At 47.3% G+C, this 13,957-nt stretch overlaps 1 long non-coding RNA gene across 1 annotated transcript in view; it reads right to left on the bottom strand.

Moving 5' to 3' along the window:
* Positions 1 to 295: 295 nt before the first annotated feature.
* The window catches only part of LOC138683553 (uncharacterized), a 309,062-nt gene continuing 295,400 nt past the window's right edge, over positions 296 to 13,957 (bottom strand). The window contains exons 2-3 of the long non-coding RNA XR_011323058.1: positions 6,887 to 7,116; positions 296 to 361 (exon numbers count right to left, since the gene is read on the bottom strand). This is a non-coding gene — a long non-coding RNA (uncharacterized lncRNA). The remainder of the gene's footprint in view (positions 362 to 6,886; positions 7,117 to 13,957) is intronic.

Below are 13,957 nucleotides of genomic sequence, written 5' to 3'. Positions count from 1 at the left end.
ACTGTGCTCTGAGCAGCATATCTTAACTCTTCCACTCCTAGCATCCATGTGAAGAGGTTGTTTGCTGCAGCAGTTTCTGCAGCCTGGGAGAGGGGCTGAGAATAGTCACACAAAACACTAGTGACACAACAAACTGAAACCACTTGACCCTTAAATAGTGCTGAATTCTGAAACCTAAATACTAATTATTCAATGAGGAGTAGAGGAAAACCTCCTAACCTAGCTATTATGATGCTGGAATGCGGGCGCCAGTAGCTTAGGGCTAGATAATGCGATGACTCAATCAAGCGGTCAAGCTGTCCGAGTGGTTTCGCCAGCTCATGATATGGCTTCACGTGTTTAGCTGGAATCCACTTGGTTCCTGTGGGAAGAAGAACACAAGCATACCCTCGCCCCCACGTGATTAGTTCCACAGGTCCATTCCAACCAGGTCCACTAAAAGGATCCTTATACAGTACTTTAGGTCTGTGTGAAATAGAATTAGGAGTTTTAAAATGCCGATCTATCGCTGTGCTGGCCTGTAGGGTTCGGCGTTCGGAAGATCTCGCGATGTCACGGAAAGTTAGAGGGTTAGTCGCAGCCTTATGATGTGTCTGTAATCCCGCCTACCCTTGTTAGTATAAAAGGAATTGACTGCGCAATAAAAGGCGGAAGTTGGCGCTCACACTGTGTGTGTTATCTGTCTCTTTCCCTGGTCTGGGGGTGATCAGTGATCTAATCGCGGCACCTTGATATGCGGCGAACGCTACATAATGGTGACCCCGATGTGATCGGTCGCACTAGGCGACGATGGAACTTGCGCAAGTGATTCAGGTGTTGAAAGTGTTGGCTGATAAGGTGGGTGCTCACGGAACGATTAGGAGGGGCCCCACAGGCGAATGCATCCAATGGGTGCTGCGCCGGGGAGAGATGGGCTCTCCCAAAGAAGTATTAAGTCCCCCAAACTGGGGAGAGATTCGGGAACTGTTGCTCCAGTCGGCGCTCGCGGGTGAGCGCGGAGCTGCGGAACGATTACAAGCGTGGGGGAGAGTGGAGGAGGTGGTTACGGCAGGACGGAAAGCTGGGGAGTGTTGGTCGGCGGCGCGAGCTGTTTTGTTTGCCGATGAAGCGCCGGTTCAAAACCAAGGGGGGGCAGTGCCCCCAGAGACAGTGAGTCAAACTCAGACGGAGTGGGCGGCTGTGGAGCGGGGCTCACAGAGCGGTCCATCTCTGACTGAGAGCGGGGACACGGAGGGTGCGGCAGAGACGGAGGTTCTTCCTGTAGGGACGGTACCAGCGGGGACGGACGAGCCCCCTCCGCGGTGTCCATGGGAGGAGTTACGGCGGGAGGTTCGGAAGGACTTGGGGGGAGTGCCTCTTGGACTGGGATCCAGGCGGGGACGTTAAGGGAGATTTGTACCGTTAGTTGAGAGAGTGGGAGGAACGGCCACCCGCGGAGGGGATAACTGGGAGGCAGCGGGGGTTGGAGACTGTGGCAGAGGAGGAAACACCCCCCGCGGGGGAAATCGGGAGCCCTTGCCGGGAGAGCGGACGGAGCCTCCTGAGCCTTTGCCTGAGCCGGTGCCTGCTGAGCCGTCAGCTGCGCCCCCTCCGGCGCTTCCTCCGCCCCCTCCCTCCTCCCTTCCTTTCCGCCCCCCCCCTCCGCCGCCTTGCAGCGGCACGTGTCAGCCGGACATGGAATGGCCGCCGCCAGGCGCGGCCGCGGCCGGCCCCTGGCCAGAACCATCCGCCCCCCCCGCCACCGCCCTTTCATCCATCCCGCCTCTCGGAACCAGAGACGGTGAAACCAACCGCGCCCGCGATAGACGCGGAGCCGCCTGCAGTAGCCTCTGCAGACGAGAGGGAGAGGCATTGGAAGAGAGTAAAAAAAAAAAAAAAAAAAAAAAAAAAAAAAAAGGGAGGCATTTCACTGGAAAGTCCTTGAGAAATTAAAGACTTTGTCCCAATGGCAACTGGGACGGCACCGGCGGGTGCTGGAGCCACTGATCCAACAGATTCTGACTAATAGAGTATTACACTTTAGAGGACTAGCAGACATTGAGTCCTTCAGAGAGGTTTTTAGAACAACATGCCTTATTGTATATAGAACTTGCTTTAGGTAAAAAGTGTGTTAAGCATAATTTGATTAAACATCGTGTGATTACGGGAAGACAGTGTGGGGTAAACGTAAAAGTTAGTTAAAGCCAAAATTAGGGGTAAGGTCTATTTCCATTAATAACCTGGGAACGAGGTTGATTGTGTTTCCACAGATACAGGCCCACGACGGACTCCTGTTGAATTTGCACGACCATCATCATCTGGAGCATCATAGTTGGTGTGGTAATATGAATACCACCTCAGTCAAAAACTAATGTATAGGTCACCTTGGTTAACATAACAGGTCAAGATTCTCTGTGCACCGCAACTGCATCATAAAGCCCATGAACCAATAGACAAGATGGCTATGACTCGTGCAGCGCGCCTGGCCAGCAAGCGCATGCGTCATAGATTGCAACCGAGGCAGACTTTTGGCACCCGCTGGCCACGTGTGCTGAAACCCGTTCCTCTGCAAATGTATAAATACCGGGATTTTCCGAAGAGCATCGGGCTGGTGTACGGTGAGGCCATCATTGCCTCTGTGGGGACGCCCACGGAAAGCTGGCACCTACCGATTGCTGGGCTGAGTTCGCGGAGCAAGATGACACAAGAATGTATGGATGGTTCATCTTCCTCATAGTCCTCATGGTTTGGGTCATTAGGGGTAATGGGTTGGCTCAAAGAATTATGGGCATTATTGTAGTTATTGTGATTTTAGCTATTGTAATAATTTTACCTTGTTCAGCTTGTTAAGTAAACTTGGCATCCCTCAAATAGCACCGGCCAGGCCATTGTAGAACAAGCACATCGAACTTTAAAGGCCTTACTCGATCGGCTTAGGGAGGGGGGAGCTGGAGGAGCCCTCCTGGTTACAGGAAAACACACCTGCTCTCCGTACACAGCGTCTTCTGTTAACTGCATTAACTTCACTAAATCAGACAGTTCGAGGGGATCTGGAAGAGACGGCAGCGCAACGACACTTTACGAACACGGAAGAGAAAGGTCCCTACCCGTTGGTCTGCATACGTGACTTTCAGACACGCCAATGGGATGGGCCGTTTGAGTTGCATTGTCTTGGGCGAGGGTATGCCTGTGTACAGACACCTGAAGGGCTACTGAAATGGGTTCCTAGTCGTATGATTCATCCTGCCTTAACCTCGTAGTGTTTGAGTGTTTTTCCTGCAGGTCTCTGTGATCCTTTCCTGGCTTGTGACACCTTGGGTATCTGCTACAAACTTCTGGCAGTGGATGCAAAGCCAACTGGGGGACCCTGATGTGTATCTGGATGACGTCCCTCTCAGAGTCCATCAATACGTGCCTTATGGGATCCGGCTGTCAGAGCTCGCAGCCAGGAATCTAGGTGCCTCAGACATTAAGCCTTAACATCAGCGCACCAACGATAAACTTTACAGAGTAATAGAAGTAATTCTTTTCAAGCCTTAACTTTCAATCTACCTCCTGTGTGAATTTCTATAAAGGAGCTCTTTGCTCTGCAGGGTAAATGGGACATTTACGGGTGTTTAAGATAGAGTGTTTCAACTTAGTTGTAGAGATATGTTTATACTCATAGTACTTTACTTAGTTATTTCTTGGTGTGGAATTGTTCACAATAATAGAGGCCAACTCGTCATAGAGAGGGGGGAGATGTAGGGTTCGGCGTTCGGAAGATCTCGCGATGTCACGGAAAGTTAGAGGGTTAGTCGCAGCCTTATGATGTGTCTGTAATCCCACCTACCCTTGTTACTATAAAAGGAATTGACTGCGCAATAAAAGGCGGAAGTTGGCGCTCACACTGTGTGTGTTATCTGTCTCTTTCCCTGGTCTGGGGGTGATCAGTGATCTAATCGCGGCACCTTGATATGCGGCGAACGCTACACTGGCCATTAAGTCTGGTGAGCGATTTAAAAAATTCAAAGTAAACATAGCATTATCTAGCTGTTCTTGTGGTGGCATATTCCCCCTTTTTTCTTTATGCAACATGGACTTTAAAGCATGATGCGCACACTCAATTATTGCTTGTCCAGTAGGTGAATGTGGAATTCCTGTCACATGGGATACCTGCCACTGTTGCAAAAATAATTGAGTAGATTTAGCTACATACCCTGGACCGTTGTCAGTTTTAATGGTTTGAGGAACCCCCATAATTGCAAAGCATCGTGACCCATGTCATTGAACATCACGTGCCCTTTCTCCAGAATGAGCAGTAGCACAAATATAAGAGGAAAAGGTATCAATAGAAACATGCACAAATTTCAAGGAGCCAAAGGCAGATACATGTGTAACATCACTTTGCCAAATGGCATTAGAGTGTAAACCACGTGGGTTAACCCCAATGCTCACTGCATCAGAAGCAACTCTCTGACAATCTGGACAAGAACAAATTATACCTTTAGCCTGTGCTTTTGTCAAATTAAACATCTTTTGCAATGCTGCAGCATTTTGGTGAAAAAAGGAATGAGAGGCCACAGCAGAGTGGAATTGCGCTGTGCCAACAGTAAAAGAGTCAGCCACGGCATTGCCTTTAGTCAAAGGTCCTGGTAGCACAGCGTGCGACCTAATGTGACAAATAAACAAAGGATAAGCTCTTTTATTTAAAAGAGTTTGCAATTCCAAAAATTTGTTGAAAAAGTCTTCATCATTTATCTCCTTTAAGTAAGATCCTGGTAATCGCTATCCAACACGTACGACATATTCCGAATTAGAAACAATATTGAGTGGTTCCGATGGAAATAAAGCTAAAGCGTGTAAAACAGCCTGTAATTCCACACGCTGCGTGGAACCTTGTAACAAAACAACAGACGTCTGCCATACTCCATTATCTAGCCAGGCAACTACACCTCGTCCGGTTTTTCTAGAGCCATCTACAAAAACTGTACGAGCATTAACAACAGGAGTATCTGATACTATCATCTGTGGTTTGATGTTTAATGTATGAAGGTTTTACAGTAACTTACATTTAGGCAGTGAGAAAGAAATTTTGTTCTTGAATTCGGCCAATGTGATTTGCAATGATTGTGATTGAACAAAAAGGTAATCAAAATCTTGTTTTGAAAAAGGAAGATACAAGGTATTGGGATCAAAACCAATGAGGCACTGAGTACGTGACCATGCTTTTTGCACCACAGTGACAATAATTTCTAAAGGCTGTGTAATAGTTTTCTTTAAAGTATGAGAGAGAAACACCCATTCCAAATATAAAATTTTCTGAGCCACTTTATCATGTTGCCCTATAAGAGCAAAAGGTTGTTTTGGATCTCATATGACATACACATCAACAGGTAAAGTTAAGTCCCTTCTATAGGCTTGTAATGTAGATATCTTTTGTGAAACTAAATTTAACTCTTCCTTGGCAGCTGGAGTTAAGATCCGTGGTGATGTTAAATCAGGATCACCTCTCAGAATGTTAAAGAGATTACTTAATTCCTCCGTGGTTATACCTAACATGGGTCGTACCCAGTTTATTGTTCCTAATAATTTTTGAGCATTGTTCAGGGTTCGTATATCTGTCTGCAACTTTAATGATTGAGGCTGTACTGTTCTTTCTGTAAGAATCCACCCTAAATATTTCCAGGGTGGCATCTTTTGATTTTTTTCTGTAGAAATGTGAAGTCCAAAGGAGTCATAACATAACTGCCTCCAATTGCTTCCACTAGTCCCATTATAAATGAATTGTGTAACCCATTTTCACGAATTGATTTCCGTAATTCTTTTATCATTTCATAAAGTAAACCCTCATGCTGTGGTGGATTATGGGGTTTGTATATAACAGGAAAAGTAAACATGGTATCTCCTTGCTGTAGAGCTTTTTCTTGACAGCGTTGCATCAAGCTATTTGTATTTTTCCCCAAATCATTAAGTGAATCGTCACATTTAGCATCAAAGTCTGTTAAAGGCGGAGCTGAAGGCACTATAGTTTTTTGTCCGCACCGCTGTAAAGAGGGAGCCACAGGATTAGACAGAGGCATAGCGTTAGAGGGATTAGTAGGAGAAGGAGATACAGGCAGTGCAGCAAAGCCAGGTTCTGTTTTAAGTTCTGCAAACCCTGGAGAGGGGGTATCAGGCGACTGGGGTGGGCGGGTAGGGGATGGCGGCGGCACGGTGGCAGCTGTGGAAGGCGCAGAGGCCGCGGGAGACAGTGGTGGGGCAGGCGCGGTGGCCGTGGAAGGCAGCGGTGGCGAAGCGGGTGCGAAAGCGGAGGGAGGCAGCGGCGAGGCGGCAGGGACTTGTATGCATGCGGTGGTGAGGGTCAACAACCCTGCGGAGCCCGTGCTGCCCGCCCGCTGCCTGCCTGTCTGCCTGCCTGCCGGCGGGATGTGTGCGCATTAATGGTGTTAGTGCAGGCGGTGGTGGAGGTAATGAGGGATATAAATCCGGCTCCTTTTCAGACTCCACCCTGCCTGATGCAAAAGAATTATTATCAGAATCAGATTCCTGCTCATTAGCGGCCTGCTTACAAACTGTCTCCTCAAAAGCAGTATCAGGTTGTATTGGTATGATTTTCACTGCCGGCTGTAAATGCACCAGTGCAGTATAAATAAATCTCCATGTCATAATTAAATTTTCTGATACACCAAATGCCAAACTTTTTCGCGTTTGTAAATGCTCCCCAACTCTTTCCCAAACCTTGCTATCAAAAGTTCCCTTTGTGGAAACCAGTTAAAATTATCCTTTACCCATATTAAAAGCAAAGCAATTTCTCCCTCTGTTATTTTATACCCAGAGGCCCGTAAAATCTGCTGCAAGGCATTTAAGTAGAGCTTATGCTCCTGAGAAACTGATTGCCCCGTGCTACCGCAATCTCGCAACTCACCCGTTCCACAGGGGTTGCTGTTACCTATTTTCTTGGAGTCGTGGCCACTTCTTCAGAACTCTCCCCGTTAGATTGCGTAGTCTCCACAGTGGAGGGGAATCACCTCTTTTCTTCTTCTCTCCATCACGTCGTCTTCTTCTCTTAATCACGTCGTCGTCTTCTCTTGATCACATTGGGGTCACCACCTGCGGCGACTGAATTAAGCGGTCAAGCTCTCTGTGCAAGATTCCCTTTATTTCACAAAAGAATCCAACTTATATATGTTTCAACAAAGATCTACAAAGAACTAACGGCATACAACCAATACTACTAACACAGGAGGGCATATCTGGCTCAGCTGGGATGTTTGCCAGTCCTCAGAACAGTTAAAGATAAAAACATTCCATAGACATAGTTGTGACTGTCTTCAGCCACATCTTCCCAGGCCTACACAAGGCCATCCTCCAACCTGACCTTGTGAAACTAGTTCTTCAAAGGCTTGGCAAACATGCAGCACAACAAATTCTAACGGTCACTCTTGAAAACAAATGCCAGGTGTTCCGAGCTGCTCCCACAACAACTACAGTAATTGCCCCAGTAGTGAAAAAAAAACAGTGGACAAGGAGATCAATGGGTCCATGTCATCAATTAGTAAGGTAAGAAGAAGAAGAAGAGGAAAGGTTTGATCTAGAAGCCAGTCCTTCGACAAAGAAATTGGAGGAAGGAGTGAGAGAACTTAGACAGGAAGCGGAAACTACCCAGTCCCTGACGTCCTCAGAACTTCAAGACATGCGGAAAGATTACAGCTGCCAGCCAGGTGAGCGGATCGCTGCCTGGCTGCTCCGATGCTGGGATAATGGGGCTGACAGTCAGCAACTGGAAGGCAAGGAAGCCCAACAGCTGGGATCCCTCGCTAGAAACTGGGGAATTGAAAGAGGAATTGGAAAAGAGGCAGCAATTTGCAGTCTCTGGAGCCGGCTCCTCTCAAGTGTGAGGGCAAGATATCCATTCAAGGAAGATCTTGTGAACCCCTCAGGAAAGTGGACTACCGCAGATGAAGGCATCCAGTACCTGAGAGAGTTAGCAGTGCTGGAAGTCATCTACAGTGATCTAGATGATGAGGAGGTCTCCAAAGATCCAGAGGATGTCCTGTGCACACGGGCCATGTGGCGAAAGGTGATTCAAGGTGCCCCAGCGTTGTATTCTAACAGCTTGGCAGCAATGTATTGTCCAGATATGGAAACACCAACTGTGGAGAAGGTGTCGTCTTGGCTCCAAAACTTTGAAGAAAATCTCTGTATCTCCTCATCCTTACAGGACAGTGCCTTGGCTGTTAGGGATGCTCCAAGAAATCATTGTCTTCTGGAGCAACCACTACGGGTACTGAAGCCCTGCTTCCCAGGAAGTGGCCAGACATCGCCTGCTGATGGGAAGTAGAGAATAACATCGTTTGTTTTCCTTTGTTTTCACGCACACGACCTTTGCTATCACTTTATTAAACTGTCCTTATCTTGACCCACAAGCCTTCTGTTATATTTTCTCTCTCCTGTCCAGCTGAGGAGGGGGAGTGATAGAGCAGCTTTGGTGGGCACCTGGCACCCAGCCAGGGTCAACCTACCACAATTGTCTATGTAGACTTCAGTAAGGCCTTTGATACTATCTCCCATAACATCCGCATAGGGAAGCTGATGAAGTATGGGTTAGATGAGCAGACAGTGAGGTTCATTGAAAATTGGCTGAATGACCAAGCCCAGAGGGTGGTGGTCAGTGGCACAAAGTCTAGTTGGGGGCCAGTAACTAGAGGTGTACCCCAGGGGTCAAGACTGGGTCCGGTCCTGTTTAACATCTTCATTAATGATCTGGATGATGCGGCAGAGTGTGCCCTCAGCAAGTTTGCTGATGACACAGAACTGGGAGGAGCGGCTGATACACCGTGGTGCTGCCATTCAGAGGGACCTGGACAGGCAGGAGAAATGGGCTGACAGGCACCTCATGCAGTTCAAGAAGGGGAAGTGTCAAGTCCTGCCCCTGGGGAGGAACAACCCCAGGCACCAATATATGCTGGGGGCCACCCAGCTGGAAAGCAGCTTGGCAGAAAAGGACCTGGGGGTCCTGGTGGACACCAAGTTGAACATGAAGCAGCAAAATGTGCCCTTGTGGCAAAGAGGGCCAATGGTATCCTGGGATGTATTAGGCAAAGCATTGCCAGCAGGTTGAGGGAGGTGATCCTTCCCCTCTCCTCAGCACTGGTGAGGCCACACGTGAAGTCCTGTTTCCAGTTCTGGGCTCCTCAGTACAAGAAAGAAATGGACATACTGGAGAAAGTCCAGAGAAGGGCCACGAAGATGATGAAGGGACTGGAACATCTCTCCTATCAGGAAAGGCTGAGAGAGCTGGGACTGTTCAGCCTAGAGAAAGCTCGGCAGGGATCTTATCAATATATATCAATACCTGAAGGGAGGGTGCAAAGAGGACAGAGCCAGGCTCTTTTCAGTGGTGCCCAGTGACAGGAGAAGAGGCAATGGGCACAAGCTGAAACACAGGAAGTTCCATGTGAACATCAGGAAACACTTTTTTACTGTGAGGGTGACCGAGCACTGGAATAAGTTGCCCAGAGAGGTTGTGGAGTCACCCTCCTTGGAGATATTAAAAAGCCGTCTGTACATGGACCTGGGCAACTGGCTCAAGGTGGCTCTGCTTGAGCAGGGTGGTGGACAAGATGACCTCCAGATGTCCCTTCCAACCTCAACCATTCCGTGAAACTGCAGACCTCTGACATCAGTCTAATTATTCAAGTGATGTCAGCTCAGCAGGCCAAAACACATTCCACCCCTTGCTCTACATCTCCATAACTCTCACTCATGTAATGATATATAGTTGGAAGTTACTTGCATCATAAATGACACCCTCTGTGACAGTGTCTAGATCTTTACATACAGGACTATAACAATGATAATTAAGATTATAAGTGCTCACAACAAATACAACAATGGAGTGAATGAGGAAAATCCTGTTTTAAATTAAGTTAGTTAATTTTCAACTTCAGACAATTTTAATAGTACCTAGAGAAGTAGCCAAGGTCATTCTGACCCTTTCTATTCTTTCCTGATTGATGATACGTTCCTCTTGGCAGGAAAACAAACCATTGACCCGGCACAGAGTGACTCAGTGGTCAAAGTGAGGAGGGGATACCTCCCCAGCAACCACCGAAGACCACCTGAGACCCCCGCGCATGCAGAAAAGGCATTTGATGTGTCATGGTTATATAATCCTATGCATATGCATTAGGTAGTTTGAATATGTACTAGGTAGGAGTAGTTTAATAAATTATATGCAATTGTTACTGTATAAGAGACACACCTGATGAATCTGGTGTGCTTGATTTGTGGCGAGTCCACCGAGCACCCAGGCCTGAATAAAAGCAATATCTCTCCTGAATGTGTGAGATTGGGCTATTGCACACTGGGTAACGAATCCGCTTTTAGGACAACACTATCTGTGTTCATGGGAGTGCTCTGTGAGTCTGTCTGTGATCTGTGTGGCCAGCCATGCATATAATATATATATGCGGTGTATATGTGTGCTTTGTGGGCATGTGCCTGCTGGGAATCCCTCTTCAGCCTTGCTACTGGTTGGACCTGGAGACATGGAGCTGCAGCAGCCTTGCCTCTCTCGGGCTGTCAGATTTGGCGAGATATATTTTCCTCTAACACACAGAAGGACATGAACAGAAAAAACCTTGTTAACAATTATAAGTAAGACTCTAGAGATATTTTTGTTTCATTTTTATACTTCTCACTGCATCAGGCATTAGTAAGAAAATTATGTATTCCTGTTTAATAACAAAGGCATGTGGTTTAGTGCATGGGGTTTATCATTTCAGCCAGAATACACTGGCCCCATCAATATGCAGACCTTCACTAATTTAGTTAACACTGATTAGGGTTTAAGAATGATTTAGTCAGTTCACTAAAGCTAAACAGAAAGTTAAGCTGAAAAGGTGGCAGTCGTGGACCGGGCACCCCTAGATCCACCTGACTCCCCTAATTGCAAACCATAAGTCCCTTCATCAGGATCAGAAGGGGGATCAGCCCTCCTACTGTATCTGGGGAATTGCTCAACAGCAATCAGAGCAGTCATCTTCCTGGATGGACCCTTTTTGGATGCTGTTTTTCCTCATAATTCACATACACGAGCTTCTAGGTTCAAGGTAGGTGCATCATCCCACTTCCCCATGTCCTCCCCATGGTCGTGCACAACAAATACAACAATGGGGTGAATGAGGAGTTGGAACAAGGCATTAGCATTTGGGCTACAGCTAGAGAATATATCATACAAATGTGCTTCATCTGCAGTGGCTACACAGTGAACAGTCTTCAGTATATTGCCATGTTGATGTAACACTTCAATCTCTGCCTCCCAGTGGGTATCTAGGCCTCCTAACAATTTTGCAATTTGTGTCTCTTGTTCTGCTTGGCTTTGGAGGATGCTATTTAGGTATCTCCCAACCTCATAGCTGGATACTGTCCATCAAATACTTTCTTTGGACAGATTTCTCACAGGGTGGCATGTGGTGTGTGCCCATGGTTCCCTTTCCTTTAAACAGAGAAAGGTCGACTCTGTATGGCACTCTTGATAGCTGAGACGCCAGCCTGTAAGGGCAAGGAGGAAGATTTTCTTTGAGTTGCTGGAACTGTTGGGACAGTTATTTCACAGCCAAGACACAGGATCGTAGGGTCAGAGAGGAAGAGACATTCTCTTTGAATGGCCAGAGCTGGTAGGCCAGTCTATCCACAGTTGGTGGGTCGATGTCTGTCCAGTCCATTATCACCAGGGTGCTGGTGTAAAACATTGGTACGTTCCATACTGTCCTGGTTTCAGCTGGGATAGGGTTAACTGTCTTCCTAGTAGCTGGTACAGTGCTATGTTTTGAGTTCAGTATGCGAAGAATGTTGATAACACTGATGTTTTCAGTTGTTGCTAAGTAGTGTTTAGTCTCAAGTCAAGGATTTTTCAGCTTCTCATGCCCAGCCAGTGAGAAAGCTGGAGGGGCACAAGAAGTTGGCACAGGACACAGCCAGGGCGGCTGACCCAAACTGGCCAACAGGGTATTCCATACCATGTGACGTCCCAACTAGTTTAGGAACTGGGGGGAGTGGGGGTGGGGGATCGCCGCTAGGGGACTAGCTGGGTGTCGATCAGCGGGTGGTGAGCAATTGCACTGCACATCATTTGTACATTCCAATCCTTTTATTATTACTGTTGTCATTTTATTAGTGTTATCATTATCATTATTAGTTTCTTCTTTCCTGTTCTATTAAACCGTTCTTATCTCAACCCACGAGTTTTACTGCTTTTCCCGATTTTCTCCCCCATCCCACTGGATGGGGGGGAGTGAGTGAGCAGCTGCGTGGTGCTTAGTTGCTGGCTGGGGTTAAACCACGACACATACAAACTTCGGCCATGTGGACCGCATGCACTGGATGTCATCCAGATCTTTGGAGACCTGGTTATTGTCCCGGTTGCTGTAGATTGCCTCCACCACCGCTAATTCCTCAGATACTGGATACCTCCCTCAATGGTGGTCCCCTTGCCTCAGAAGTTTTGCAAGATCTTCTTTGAGGGGATACCTTGCCTTCACACTTGACTGGAGCTGCCTCCAGAGCCTGTGGATTGCTGCCCCTCTTCCGATCCCTTTGTTGATTCCATGCTTCCTATCAAGGGATCCCAGCTGCTGGGCTTCCTTACCCTCTAGTTCCATGGGTGGGACCATTGGCCCCACTATCCCAGCACTGGAGCAACCAGGTGATAATCTGTTCACCTGGATGATGGCTGTAATCTTTCCACATATCTCACAGCTCACTCAGGGATAGGGATCAGGTGGTTTCTGCCTCGTTTATGATTTCTGTCTCTTCCCCCTCCTGTTCTTGTGGCTGTCCTGCTGCAGAACAGGGTGCCTCCTCTGGTTCTTCCTCCTGCTCCCTCTCAGGAGGAGCTGCTTCCTCCCTTACTAAGCAAGATGACTTCTGCTTCCACTGTTTCTTCTTGGCTACAGGAGCAACTGTTATAGTTGAGGGTTGGGCCTCTGGTTTAGCCACAATGTCTGTTTGTATGTCCTCAGATCCAGATACCCTCTCGCTCCTTTAAGGGTGCTGGACAGGCTTGGTAGGCATCAGTCAGGCCCCAGCACAGTGCTAGAAGTTGTTGCATCTCTTTGCTATAGGCAAGGCATCCTTCCTTCAAGTGTTCTGTCACTTCCACAGGATTCCATGTGACGTGCGGAAAACAGACTCCACAATCAGTGAGATTGTAAAGTAGGTATGTTCATTCAGCGCTGGGCAGCACGGGGGGTAGTCCCACCAAAGTCGTGCGCGCCTGATTTGGCAGTTCACTTTAAATTTATACAGTCAAGTGTTACATATACATAGAGTTTCGCAATACGCCTATACATAGGCATTACCTATCCCCGCTTCATATTAAAATTAGCCCTAGGAAGTCATTTCCATAGTCTCCTCTCAACTGCGCTTGCGCAGTGCCTCCTTATGGTGGTCGTCTGGTGGTCGTGAAGATGAAGGCTGTATGTCTTCTTCACGGTGAACTCTTAACCTTCTGTCCCTGCGCAGACTCAGTTGTCCCTTGGCATTTGTCCAAATCACAAGGTCGGTCTTGGCTGGTTCTTGGAGCCACTGCTGCTTCTTATCAGGGACTATCTCCTGTCCCAGCCAGCCTCAACAATGCAAGCGTTAAACATCACTTCTCATCCCCTTGGGCCATGTCTACCTCTATTGAAACTTCTTTAACTTCATTATAAGCTAGATAATTATTAAACAATTCTTATCCACATTCATATATCTACTATATCGGCTAAGGTTTCTTTGGTTCCCTGTCTCAGTCCCCCCTTTTCTAGAAAATAGTAAATTCTTTTACTATATCTAACTCTAGTATTTTAATGCATTGTTTCCTTATTGTCTCAAAATATTTGTTGGACTCAAGTTTTCGTCGCAACTCATTCTTTTTCCATTCACTGTAAGAGTCCCCTGTACTCTTACAACACAAAACGCCACATTGAACCACTATGCCAAGGACCACAGA

This window comes from Haliaeetus albicilla, chromosome W, assembly GCF_947461875.1.
Source record: "Haliaeetus albicilla chromosome W, bHalAlb1.1, whole genome shotgun sequence".
NCBI classification, from domain to species: Eukaryota; Metazoa; Chordata; class Aves; order Accipitriformes; family Accipitridae; genus Haliaeetus; species Haliaeetus albicilla.
The sequence above is the reverse complement of the archived record's forward strand: the minus strand, read 5'-3'. Positions and strand labels throughout refer to the sequence as shown.